A 13,504-nucleotide genomic window follows, 5' to 3' on the forward strand; every position below is an offset into this window, starting at 1 on the left:
AGACACCACTGAACAGCCAGGTTGGATTTATTTCTGTAGGAACCAATGCAAATTTTTGAAATTAAATTTGTTCAGGTCAGACATAGACCAGATGTAGTGGACAAAATCAGATGGATTTCCAATAAACTCTGGGAGTGCAGGATGATTTTGTTTCAAGGGACATACAAGCATATTGTCAAGGATTTGCAAAAATTAAATTTTTCCTTATTATTTCCTGATGGTATTTAACCAGTAGAAGATACTGCATCAATATAATGTTGTACATAGATGGTGTAAGTCTGCCAGGGTTACCCTGGAGGGCTGCCACCACTATATGTATTGGTTTGGCTGAAGGTACCAGTGATCCCATGTCCCATTGGTGGTGGATTGCCATTCCCAGACAATGGTAGCAGCAATAAGCATCACAGACCGGGACACCACTTCCCGCAGCTCACATTGTCCAGGAATGTTGATCCGCTGCAATCACTGATACCTGTGGCTGTGCAGGTAAACATAGCAGTAGGGACCTACCAGTAGCTAGTCCTGGTAGACTGGATCTGGCCCATGGGTCAGTATTTGCCCATCCCTGATGTTACATGTTTAAAAAAATCCTAGAGGTAAGAAGAATAATTTTCGCATTTGGTTTAATTATGAGGAGGAAGAGTTGAGACCTATAGATACAGTCTGATTTCTCCAGCAACTCAATCTGTGGTGACACAAGGATCAGGAAGGAGCTCTATTTTCCCTATGGCTGTAAGTTTCATTCATTTTTGGAATGTCTACTGGGCCAAAATCCTGCAATTCATTAAAATTATGCAATTCATCTAATGTTAAGTAATGTATTAGTAGCATGGAGGACTGGAATCATTTTCTTACCCACAGAACAGGCAGGAGCTTTGTAACCTTCCCTACTCTTCCCCACCACTGTGCCTTCACCCTAACCTTTAATGAAAGTAGCTAAAAAGGATGCCAGTTTGCTTTCATATTTATTTAGTCTCCAACTTGAATAGAGCATGTAAATAAGTCATTGGTGATTATGTGTCTGGGTAGCAGAATTCTGAAATGAATTAATACATTTCTTAAGCCACCATTCAAGATCATGACATACCGTACACCACAATTGTGGATTAAAATCACAATGTTAATTATGAGATCAGATAAAGTTCTAAGTTAAAATGTAAGTGGCCTCACTGTTGGACAAAGGGCTGAATCAGTAGAAACTACCAAGAGTACTGCTGTTCTAGTTCATAGACCGTGAGGGTCCTAACATGGGTGTTTGGAACAACAAAGCTATTAATGTAGCCAATGATTTTCATTTAATCGATATCTCTAGACCAGTAGTCTCCAACCTTTTTACACCCAAGATCACTTTTTTAATGACGGAACAAGCCAAGGTCTACTGCCCCACCCCTTCCTTGAAGCTCCGCCCTCTCTATTCTCCTCCTTTCCATCACTTGCTATCCCCAACCCTTATACTGCTGCTTTTCCCCCCAATTCTACTGTAGGAAGAAGTTTTTCCAACATTTGGCCTGTCTAGACTGGACCAAATGTCAGAAAACCCCTTTCTTTTGGAAGCCCCCGTATTCCTCATGGAAAGAGGAATATAGGGGTGACCAAAAGATCATGTTTGCTCTTCCACTAAAAGAAGCAGAAGAACAAACGCATCCCTGGATGCAGAAGAGTTTTTCTGGGATATCTCCAGAACCCTAAAAAACTTCTGCAGTCTAGCCGTACCCATGCTGGGTTGAGACAGGATGTGTAGGCTCTGGTGTGGGAATGAGGGATTTGGGTGTGGGAAGAGGTGAGAGGTGCGAGCTCTGGGAGGAAATCTGGATGCAGGAGGAGGTGGATAAGGGGATACTGGCTCAGGGAGGAGGCTCCAGGCCGGGCAGTGTTGGGGTCAGATGTAGGGTTAAGGTGCTAAGCAAACCACAGAGTTCAGGAATCTGGGTTGGGGTATGTGAGGGGTTCCGGGAAGGGAGTTCCAGTGTATGATAGGCTAAGATGTAGGGTCTGGAGGAAAGGGGAGTGCAGGAGTGTTATGATGCTGTGACTAGATGGGGGCTTGGCCCTAATTGGGGGTTTGTTGTCCAGGCTTCATTTTTAAATAAAATACTGTGTCAAACACAAAAAGTTTCTGCATTGTCTTTATTTCTGAGAAGGGCAGGGAACCAGTTTTGAGTCAGGGGTCACTGACCCACAGAAAAGTCAGTTGGGGCCACACAAGTGAGATGCAAAAAAACCTTCCTCCAACCCCCCCATCCAATCTTCACTAATGTAGCCCCAACTGTGTTTGTGGGAGCAGGGGACATAGTACTGGGGCAGGGTGCTAGTGGGTGCTTCGGCAGGGTACAGGGTGCCAGTGGGGACAGAGTTCTGCGGTTGGGAGCAGAGGTGCCGGGAGGGCAGAGTGCCAGTGGGGACAGGTTTCTGCAGCTGGGGACAGGGTGCCACTGGGGACAGAGTTCTGTGGGTGGGGACAGATGGGTGGGGACAGAGTTCTGTGTCTCGGGACAGGGAAGTGGGGAGAGAGTAAGAGGGGTAGGGGGCAGGGAACAGGGAGCGGGGGAGACCGGAGGGGTGGGGTGCCAGTGGGGGCAGGGAGTCTCCAGCACCCACCTCCTCCCAGGATTCCCCCCCCTCCAGAGAGAAGCTGGCGTGCACCTCCTCTGGCCTAATTCCCCTTCCGCAGCATAGGGAACCCCCCATGCGTGCCTGCCCCGGGGCCGACCCCCCCCTCCAACAGCACGGGGAAACCCTATGTGCACGTGCCCCGGGGCTGACCCCCCCCCTTGCATGCACCAGCCCCGGGGCCAACTCTCCCCTCCTGTGGTGCAGGGAAGCTGCTGTGCTTCTCCTTCGGGGTTGATGCCCCCTCCCATAGCACACTCGGCACACCCCAGACCTGTGGGAGGGGAGCAGCCAATGCACTTCCGGAACCCCCAGAAGTGGTGCAAACCTGCACGACTTCCATCCACCAAGCAGGAAGCCAGCACTATCTCCATTGTCACTGGAGGTAGGTAGTGGGGCTTCTCGGGTGTGGGAGAAAATGGGGGAGGGTAATGCCTCACGATCGACTGGTCGAGGCCTCGTGATTGACCAGTTGATCGCAATCGACCGGCTGGCGACCATGGCTCTAGACAGTAACAAAAATATTTCAAGGATGAATATTTTCAAAAACCAAAAATAATCTAAAATTGAGTATGACAAACTGTATGTCTATTAGATAGCAGGACATGTTTTATGGGCTAAACTGTGGCTTTACCACATATCCTAAATAAGGAACAATACTGAGCAACAAACTGGGAATCCAGTTGTGACAATGAGGCTATGTCTAGACTGCAGGCTTCTTTCGGAAGAACCTTTTTTTGGAAGAGATCGTCTGAAAAAACTTCTTCCAAAAGAGAGTGTCCACACACGAGTGCATCAAAAAAGTGATCTGCTTTTTTGAAAGATAGAATCCACACTGAATGGATGCTATCTCACATGTAAGCTGTGATGAGTATAGATGGAGAGGCCACTTTTCCTCTTTCCTCATCTTTTGAAAGAAGTCCCTCTTCCCTATCCACACACGCCTTTTTCCAAAAGAGCTCTTTCCTCATAGAAAGAGAGTACCAAAACTTTGGCTACGTCTAGAATGGCATGATTTTCCGCAAATGCTTTTAACGGAAAAGTTTTCCGTTTAAAGCATTTGCGGAAAAGAGTGTCTAGATTGGCATGGACGCTTTTCCACAAAAGCACTTTTTGCAGAAAAGCGTCCGTGCCAATCTAGATGCGCTTTTGTGCAAAAAAAGCCCCGATCGCCATTTTCACAATCGGGGCTTTTTTGCACAAAACAAATCTGAGCTGTCTACACTGGCCCTTTTGTGCAAAAGCTTTTGTGCAAAAGGACTTTTGCCCGAACGGGAGCAGCATGGTATTTCCACAAGAAGCACTGATTTATACATGAGATCGTCAGTGTTCTAGCGGCCAGTGTAGACAGCTGGCAAGTTTTTCCGCAAAAGCAACTGCTTTTGTAGAAAAACTAGCCAGTCTAGACACAGCCCTTCTGTTCTTTTGATTTACTTTCAGAAGAATGCGATTGCAGTGTGGACATAACTCAAGTTTTGTCAGAAAAATGGCCATTTTTCTGACAAAACTCTGTAGTATAGACATACCCTGAGTTATAGTTTGCTTCCTGTGTCCCATCCTGCTCAGAGTCACTTGTGGAAGGATAAGTAAACTGAATAAGTCTGTACCTGATATAAGTTACTTTCCCTTATGGCACAACTGTACTGGTTGGCTTTGTGAGTGAGCATTTGCTGCTCCCCCACCCACAATCCATCTACTATATATTTGAGTTTGCCTGTCTATATATCTGTTTCAAGAGTTCCTCCAAACGATAAGAGCTAGGACCACCAAATTTGATATACTGCTTTGTCTTACCATAACTTAGAGCATCGCCAGGGTTTGACTGCATCAAAAAAAAAAGGATGTTCCTGGAATGGGATTGCTTCTCATAAAAGTATACAGTAAAAAGAGACAGAATCACCAGAAAGGTGAAAAGGGAGGCTTGAGGACACTTTCACTTCCATCCAGGATTGACCCAGTCCTGAGCCTCCCACCTCCCACGCACCCTTCATCATCCTGGAACATTGTTGGCTGTTCCCCTTCATCAGGGACTCAGAGGAGTGTTCACAGTTTGGAACTTTGAGAGGAAAGTTCAAAGTTCCTTACTCTGGACAGGGAGCACAGGAGGTAAACGAATTTGAACCTGCCCCAGCTGGGACACTTGGAACCCTCCCCCTGTTGTGCCCATTGGAACTGCAGCAGTGATGGAGAGACCCAAGCCAAGTCTTCTCTCACCAGGGCCGCCTGAACCCCTCTTCTCAAGCTCCACCCCAGAGGAATGGTTTACATGAAGAAAAACAACAATTAATTGAGTTAAGGACCTAAACAATGCCGGGTAAATTTTCTAGTACATACATACACACTGAAGGAGGGGGAATGGCAGCCCTTCAGTTGTTCTTACCAGATAACTAATGCAGGCAAGTAAGGAGAAGAATCATGCCCATGGTCTTCTTTTTCCCAATACCCCAAAATCTTTCTGAGGAAAAACTTCTCGCCAGCACAGGTATACCATGAATAAAGCTTGGAATCAAACACTGAATGGCAGGAGTAGTACTATAATGAACCCATTAGTGAGCTTCATTCTCTCCTGTGCACTACAAAAATAGCATGCAATTAAAAACTATATTAAAATATGTGCACACATAAGGGGGGCAAAGAGAGGCTGTCCAGTGAACCTTAAATCTGGCACTTCCTAACTTCTGAGTGCTCAATGTCACAAACTTAATGTCCTTTTATCACAGGGTTTGAAGGTTTCCCACATAATTATACACATACATGACAGTAGAGGCTTCTGTGAATCTCAACTATTTCTGGAACCCCTCTTGTGTCCATTGGCACTCCTTTCTCTTTCTTCCCAGAACTTCTCCATACTCCTCACTGATTTCCACTGTCAGACCCAGCAATCTTCACTGAATGCTACTAAAACAACAACACTGAAAAACTTTTAAAGTAAATCACTTCTTGGCATTTCTTCCCAAGAAAACACAAGTGAAACAGAGACTGAGAGTTCATCCAATGGCATCGGCACTTTTTATCTACTTTTTTTTATGTTATTCTGTAAAATAGCACAATGGACAGAAGGCAAGAGATAACAAAAATGACAGAGTCCCCGATATAAAGTTTTCTTTCTTTCTTTTGTAGTAACCCCCCAGAGAAACCATAAAAGAAGCAGAGAGATAGAGATACTGTGCCACAAAAGACAAAGTCCCTAAAGTTCAATTTACAAAAAATACTTGTTCAGGTTTTGTAGTACAGAACTTCCCCAGAGAAAGCAGAAGCAATACAAGAGACAGATTCCAGTCTACAATAGTGACACTAAGAATAGAATTTACTTTGTAACTTTTATGTTTCATGGGCCTTATCCAAATGCTGCTGAAATCACTGGGAGTCTTTTGATTCACTTTAAATGGATTGAATGGGCACTGTTTATCTTACATTTGGGGAACAGAAAAAAACCTTTACAAACATTAATTGTGTCCCACAGTAACTTGTAATGATATACATTTCTCCATTTTACAAATGAAAAGAAGCTGCACAGAAAGACTGAAAACCTCAGTTGGCATACTTATAGGCACTTCATCCCTTATTCTCTGTATCCTATGGCAATCCTGTCTAATATATTAGAGAGAAGTTGGACTGGCAGAAAAGAAAAAGCATGGCAGAGTAGAGCACAATACAGCAATCTTCATTCAGCTCCAACTTGGAGCAGCCCAACAGATGGAGTTTATTGATGAAGTTCCATCTACAGGCACTACCCTGTTTACAGAAACTGCAGTATTCCTAAAGCCTCAGATAAGTGCTTATCAAAGAAATAATAGATTTCCTCATTAAGATTCTTTTTCACTATAGCTCAAGAAGACTTTTGATATTTTATGGCAAATGATTATCTTATCTTGAGACACTATAATGAGAAATCCATATAACAGATATAAAATAGCACTATGTTTACAATTAATTGTAAGAATGAAGAAAAGAGTTTTCACAGTGGACTTTGCTGACCCATGAGGTGAAAACCACAAACATGAAAAATAGAAGGTCACAGGTACAGCATCATTTATTCTCATCTTTTGGGGCTTGGGTTTAAAGATGAGAAATGAAACAAGATAGGAAACAAGTTAAAATCATTCTTGAAAAGAAAGAAAAAAAATCACCATAAATGAATTACAATCTATATTATCTCAGATTTAAAATAAACATATTGGTTTTCATATCGGCTGTGTTAAAATCATCTGCTTTTGCGGAAAAACTTGCCAGCTGTCTACACTGGCCGCTTGAATTTCCGCAAGAACACTGACGATCTCATATAAAATTGTCAGTGATCTTGCGGAAATACTGTGCTGCTCCCATTTGGGCAAAAGCCCTCTTGCACAAATAATTTGCGCAAGAGGGCCAGTGTAGACAGCACAGTACTGTTTTGCACAAAAAAGCCCCGGTGGCTAAAATGGCGATCAGGGTTTTTTTGCGCAAAAGCGCGTCTAGATTGGCACGGACGATTTTCCGCAAAAAGTGCTTTTGCGGAAAAGCGTCCATGCCAATCTAGATGCTCTTTTCCAAAAATGCTTTTAACGGAAAACTTTTCCGTTAAAAGCGTTTCCGGAAAATCATGCCAGTGTAGACGTAGCCACCATGCCTAAAGCACTGGTACTTAGAAGTAGAAGTATAGCAACAAAGGGCAAATATCTGGTGAATATAACAGAGTCCAAGAGCATCAGGACTTATTTCATATTGTTATTGACTATTAATGAATTCAGGCAAATCTTATTGAATAGGTCAAATCCTGAGATGTCCTAAGCAGTTGGCAAGAACCTTTAACTTCAGTGAAGTAGCAGGGGCTCAGTACATCTCTAGATCTGACTAGATGTTCCTCCTTTGGCCCAGTTCTGTGTGCTGTGCACTCTCAGTTCCCACTAAAAGCAATCAGGGGTGCCTATATGTTTAACAGATGATTTCATGGTTAAGAATCAGTTGCCAATTTCATGCATTTTTTTTTAATATTTAGAAATTCAGCACAGTACCAAATACTGATGTTTAAAGTGTAATGACAAAAGCAATGTGAACTGAATAAAGGGAACTCAAGGTGAGATAACCACAATGAAGACATTTACAATGTGTTTTGTATTTAGGTTAATCAATTTTTGATAACAACATACCAAATTGCTCTCTCAGGGTATGTCTAGACTACATGTCTCTGCCGACAGAGGCATGTAAATTAGGCTACCCGACATAGTCAATGAAGCGGGGATTTAAATATCCCCGGCTTCATTAAAATAAAAATGGCCGCCACGATGTGCCGGCTCAACTGATCGTCAGCATAGCGCGCAAGTCAAGACATGGATCGGTCAACAAGGGAAGCCTTTGTCGATGACTCCCTTATGCCTCGTGAAACGAGGTTTACAGGAGTGGTTGACAAAGGCTTCCCTTGTCGATTGATCCGCATCTTGACTCACGTGCTGTGCCGATGATCAGCTAAGCTGGCACAGCGCGGCGGCCATTTTTATTTTAACAAAGCCGGGGATATTTAAATCCCCGCTTCATTGACTATGTCGGGTAGCCTATTTTACATGCCTTTCCTGGCAGAGGCATGTAATCTAGACGTACCCTCATAGTCCATCATATATAACGATAAAGGTAGATTGATCTTTAATTAGAACAGTCCATAGTTTCATATGTTGTTTAAGCTACAGCAACTACTCTCTGCCATTCCTTGGCCCATATAACTTAATTAGCCCTAATGAGTGAAAGTTTTAATGCTTAACCCAATACCTCTCCAAGTATATTCTTTCAAGGAGGTGTAATAAATAGCTGGTAATACATAGCGACATCTGATTAGGACAAATTATTTTCAAAATAGATCTGCCATGAAACCTAAAATAGAAGGTAAAGTGACAGAACAACTGTTGTTAATTCTATTTTCAGCATTATAATTGAGATAATATGCTGTAATTTCTTTTAATGAGTTACAATTAAGAAATGGTTTCGAGAGTTGCATATAATTTCTTTCAATTATTAGTTATTAGGTGCTCATGCATAAATGTGTTTTAATATTAGATTATTTGAATAGTTGTACATGATTAAAGCTTGTCAGTATATATATTCTTTGCCTGTAGTTCTGCAGAGTTGTGCATGGTCAATTCTTGCACAAGACATAAGAAGATCATAGTGACAGTTGGGAGAAATATGCTTTAAGTATTAGGAAGAGAACTTGTAAAGTGATATGAGAATAGTGTCAGAGAAATCCTGATATAGTTAACATTGAATTTTGTTTTATCTAACTACAGCTACAGTTTAATGGCCCCTGTCTTAATAAAATATTAAGTTAACCTGGTTGCTGAGTGACTTATTATACTACATAGTCTTTCACTTTATCAAGATAAAGAAATATTACCATGGGAGCCCATGCTAACAAGACTTGGCACTGCTTGTATTGTTAAAGAACAGGTTCACCTAGGGGGAATATGAAGATCTACAGATAATGGTGGCTCTTTAGCTGAAAAGGAACTACAGTCTATTATGTATTAAAAATGACTTATAAAACAAAACATCCCCCAACTCTCAGTCACTCTCACAGAACGTAATACGTCCTTTCTCTGTTCTCCAAATATGAAAAACGGATCATCAATTTTATACCTAGCTGAAAAACATTGAAGATTAACCTGACACGAGTATAGGCCTGATTTAAAATTAGTAATTGGACATGAGGCCTCATTTCTTGTGAGATGGAATTAAGGTTCAGCAGGCTGGAAGCAGAATGTCTGTACTAGCAAAGGGGGAACATCTTGGAAACCATTTACAATGGGCGAAGAATAAAATGGCCTGGAACATAAGGTAAGATAAAGAGTAAATTGTGCAGGGACTCTGGGTTCCGTATAGGGCATGGATGGGCAAAATGGCCTCTGTGGGCTGTATCCAGCCCACTAAGTGGGTGGATCTGGCCTGCAGAGGCTCTGCTGTTCCCCTGCCCCCCCCCCCCCCGGCCAATTAGAGCCTGGGGACAGCGGCAGAGCGAAGAAGGCTTCGGGTGCTCCCCAGGCCTCTTCCAGGGCGTGGGTGCCTAGTGGGAAGAGGGGGCAAAAGGGCTCCCCCACCCCCAGACCAATTATGGTCTGGGGGTGGTGTGGTCCTGCCCTTTCCTGTTTAGGCCCCGCCCCTTCCCATTTAGGCCTAATTTTGAAGTGGACCCTGGGAAAGAATTATTGCCTGCTCCTGATATAGAGATTGATTCCTACAAAGTAATCACACCAATCCCAAAATGTGTAATGCGATATACAGGCAGTCCCCGAGTTACGCGGATCCGACTTATGTCGGATCCGCAGTTACGAACAGGGCTTTTCTCGCCCCGGAGGACGGGAGCGGCGGGACGCCCAGCTGCGTCGCGGTCCACCACCCCCGTCCTCCGGGGCAAGAAAAGCTGCTCCCCGTCTCCCTGCAGACCAGGGAGACGGGGAGCAAAGCCTTGGAGCACGCCCGCAGCGGGACAGCCCGGGCGCGCTTGAGCTGTCCCCCTGCGGGCATGCTCCGCGGCTTTGCTCCCCATCTCCCGACCAGCAGACCAGGGAGATGGGGAGCAAAGCCTCAGAGCATGCCAGCAGCGGGACAGCCGCGGCGTGCCTGGGCTGTCCTGTTGCGGGCGTGCTCCAAGGCTTTGCTCCCCGTCTCCCAGGTCAGCAGACCAGGGAGACAGAACAAAGCTGTGGAGGACCTAGGCGGTCTCGCCACCCCCGTCTCCCTGGTCTGCTGGGGGGGGGGGGGTGCATCAAGTGCACCCCCCCAGCAGACCAGGATTTTCTTGCCTACCCGTGGGGTAGAGCAGCTGGGGGCTGCCGGGTTGGTCCCGCAGCGCCACTCCGGACCAACCCGGCAGTACCCCAGCTGCTCTGCCCCAGGCGTCCTGATTCAGCCCTTGCTGGTCAGTTTCAGCAGCGGCTGAATCAGGACGCCTGGGGCAGAGCAGCTGGGGTGCTGCTGGGTTGCTCCAGTAGTGCCGAGGAACCGCGCTACTGAAGCAACCCAGCAGCACCCCAGCTGCTCTGCCCCTGGCGCCCCCAAGTCAGCCGCTACTGAAACTGACCAGCGGCTGACTACAGGAAGCATGAGGCAGAGTTGCTCTGCCCCAGGCTTCCTGGAATCAGCCACTGATCAGTTTCAGCAGCAGCTGACTTGTGGACGCCTGGGTTTTTTAAGTAGAATCTGTATGTAAGTCAGAACTAGCGTAAAGATTCAGCCGCGGTTGAAACTGATCAGTTTCAGCAGCGGCTGACGACAGTTCCGACTTACATACAGATTCAACTTACGAACAAACCTACAGTCCCTATCTTGTACGTAACCCGGGGACTGCCTGTACAGTAAATACAAAGTACTGTGTAAATGTATATGCAGTAAGAGGTTTGCTATGTAACTTTGTCTATGTAGTACACCTATGATAGAATCTGAGCAACTCAGAGTAGCTTTGTTCTTTGCCAAATAAAGGAACCTGAGGACGCATGCACACTGCACCACTATTTAGAGATAACTAGCATTACTTTGCAACAACAATATGAGCATCTACACAGCCATTCCGTTATTTCAAACTAATTTCTAAATAACAGATGGCTTATTCTGAAATCTGTAAACCTTATTCTACGTGGAATAACGCCTGTTCTGAAATTGCTATTTCAAAATAAGGTGAGCGTAGACATTCCACTGCTGCAATTTCGAAATAGCCTCTCACCAGGACCATTCTAAGTTATTCTTACTCAGTGCCTCCTGGGGCTCTAAATTGAGATAGCACGCCTAAATTAAGGAAGCCTGCTTTGAACTAATTTTGAGGCTCCCCTACTGTGTAAATGTGCTATTTTAAAATAAGCTATTTTGGAATAACTATTCCAGAATAGCTCATTTCGTAATAAGTGTGCACTGTATGGCTATATCTACATTGGCCCCTTCTCCGGAAGAGGCATGTTAATTTCAAACTTCAGAATAGGGAAATCCGTGGGGGATTTAAATATCCCCCGCGGGATTTAAATAAACATGGCCACCGCTTTTTTTCCGGCTTCTTCAAAGTAGGAATAAGAGATCCTCCGGAATAGGGCTTTATTCCGGAGGATCAGGCCAGTCTAGACGCTTTTTTCCGGCTTTTCCCCAAGCCGGAAAAAAAACGGCGGCCATGTTTATTTAAATCCGGCGCGGGATATTTAAATCCCCCGCGGATTTCCCTATTCTGAAGTTTGAAATTAACATGCCTCTTCCGGAGAAGGGGCCAATGTAGACATAGCCTATATGTATCCTGAGTGATAAGACTGGAGATGAATTGAGTTATTGAGAAACTGAGATCTCAAAGGAATCCCAATGGTTAGCCAGTCTTCATGTCATATCACCTCCTGACCTTTGCCTAATTCTTATTTATGCTAAGGCCTTCTTAACACTGCTTTGACAATTAAAGGACCCATAAATGTTGTTAGAAATAGAGAAGGCTTAGTATAAATAATAATCAGGTAGTCCTTTTTTAACAGAGCATTCTTTCTTGCAAGCTCTGTATATATTCTACATTCTTCCATTCATACAGAAACCTTCAGTCACTGTTATGTATTTGTATTTTATTATTTGTATTGAGCTTCAACTGTATCTCATTAAAATTAGATTAAACTGCTACAATAAACAGATCTAAATGAATCATAAGCACACATTGCAGCTATCTTTTTAAAATAGGTCTTTTTTGCCATTATATTTAGTCATCACAACAATAGCATCTTACTATAATTAATAATTATCTGCTGTAACCATCTTTTGGTAACTTAAAAAAGGGTTATAATACTTGTTACATTCTGAATTTTAAATACATTTCATGCCGGTTCAGAATTAAACAAATATCAGTCTTCAGAACTTTGATTTATTTTATTTGTTGGGGCTGTACAGAAATTTGTAAGAACAAAACAAAACTCTCATACCTATTCCAGCATAGGCTATGTCTAAACTGAACACTTATTTAGAAATAAACTCGTGTTATTTTGAAACAGAGGTGTCCGAGACAGAACATCAGAAATGGCTGCCCGTCGCAGGGAGCCATAGCCTGTAATACCTCTAAGGCTGGTATAGGGGGCTCTGTCTGTGAGGTGGAGTGTTTTCCATATAAGGGCATGTAAATTAATAATCTTCCCCTGCTCGCTCCACCCATTGCAGTGAAAGATCAGCCAATGGGCTGACTTGTGCTCAGGCCTGCTACTCCACCCACTGCAGCAAAAACCAACCTATAGGGTGATAAGTTCACAGGCAATAAAACAGGCAAGCAGCCCCTCTCTCACTGGGGATTCGCATCGAGTGAACACCTGGCCTGATCACCCAGACGCCTTGCACCCCCCGCTCTCGAGACTTACTGAGTGTACTCCGAGTTGGTCAACCAAAGTGGAGACAGTTTATGAGCATGTGACCGGAACCTGTGTTCCTGCTGTCTCCAGAACTGGTATAACCCCCCCCCCCCCCCACCATCATCCCTATCCTAATTGATTTCTTAGTTGTCCTTATTGCTTGTCAAGTGACAGTGGTTAAAAAGTTACTAAGTTAGTTTATAAATAGTTGTGGTTTAGGGTTTTTACTGTTTCCTTGTATAAAGTTGTGTAAATAATCAGCCCTATGGACAATACCAGTGTTAATTCAACTGTTCCTAACCCCTGGGCAGTTATTGGGAATTATTGTGATTTAGAAAAGCCTCAGGGAATTGTTTTGTGTTGTCTGGCAATCTGTTCAATTTTTGTTCTGATGATTGTCTGGCGCCATCAAAATCAAATCAGTTTGTGCTTTTTAAAACCCCCAGTTGTGGTCTCATAATTTCAAAATAACGTGCTTCTTACTCCAACTTCTCTAACCCTCATTTCACAAGGAATAAGGGAAGTTGAAGGCAGAGAGTTCTTCCTTCAACTTCCTGATGTGTAGACAGTGCCAA

This window comes from Pelodiscus sinensis, chromosome 5 (genome assembly GCF_049634645.1).
Source record: "Pelodiscus sinensis isolate JC-2024 chromosome 5, ASM4963464v1, whole genome shotgun sequence".
Classification (NCBI taxonomy): domain Eukaryota; kingdom Metazoa; phylum Chordata; order Testudines; family Trionychidae; genus Pelodiscus; species Pelodiscus sinensis.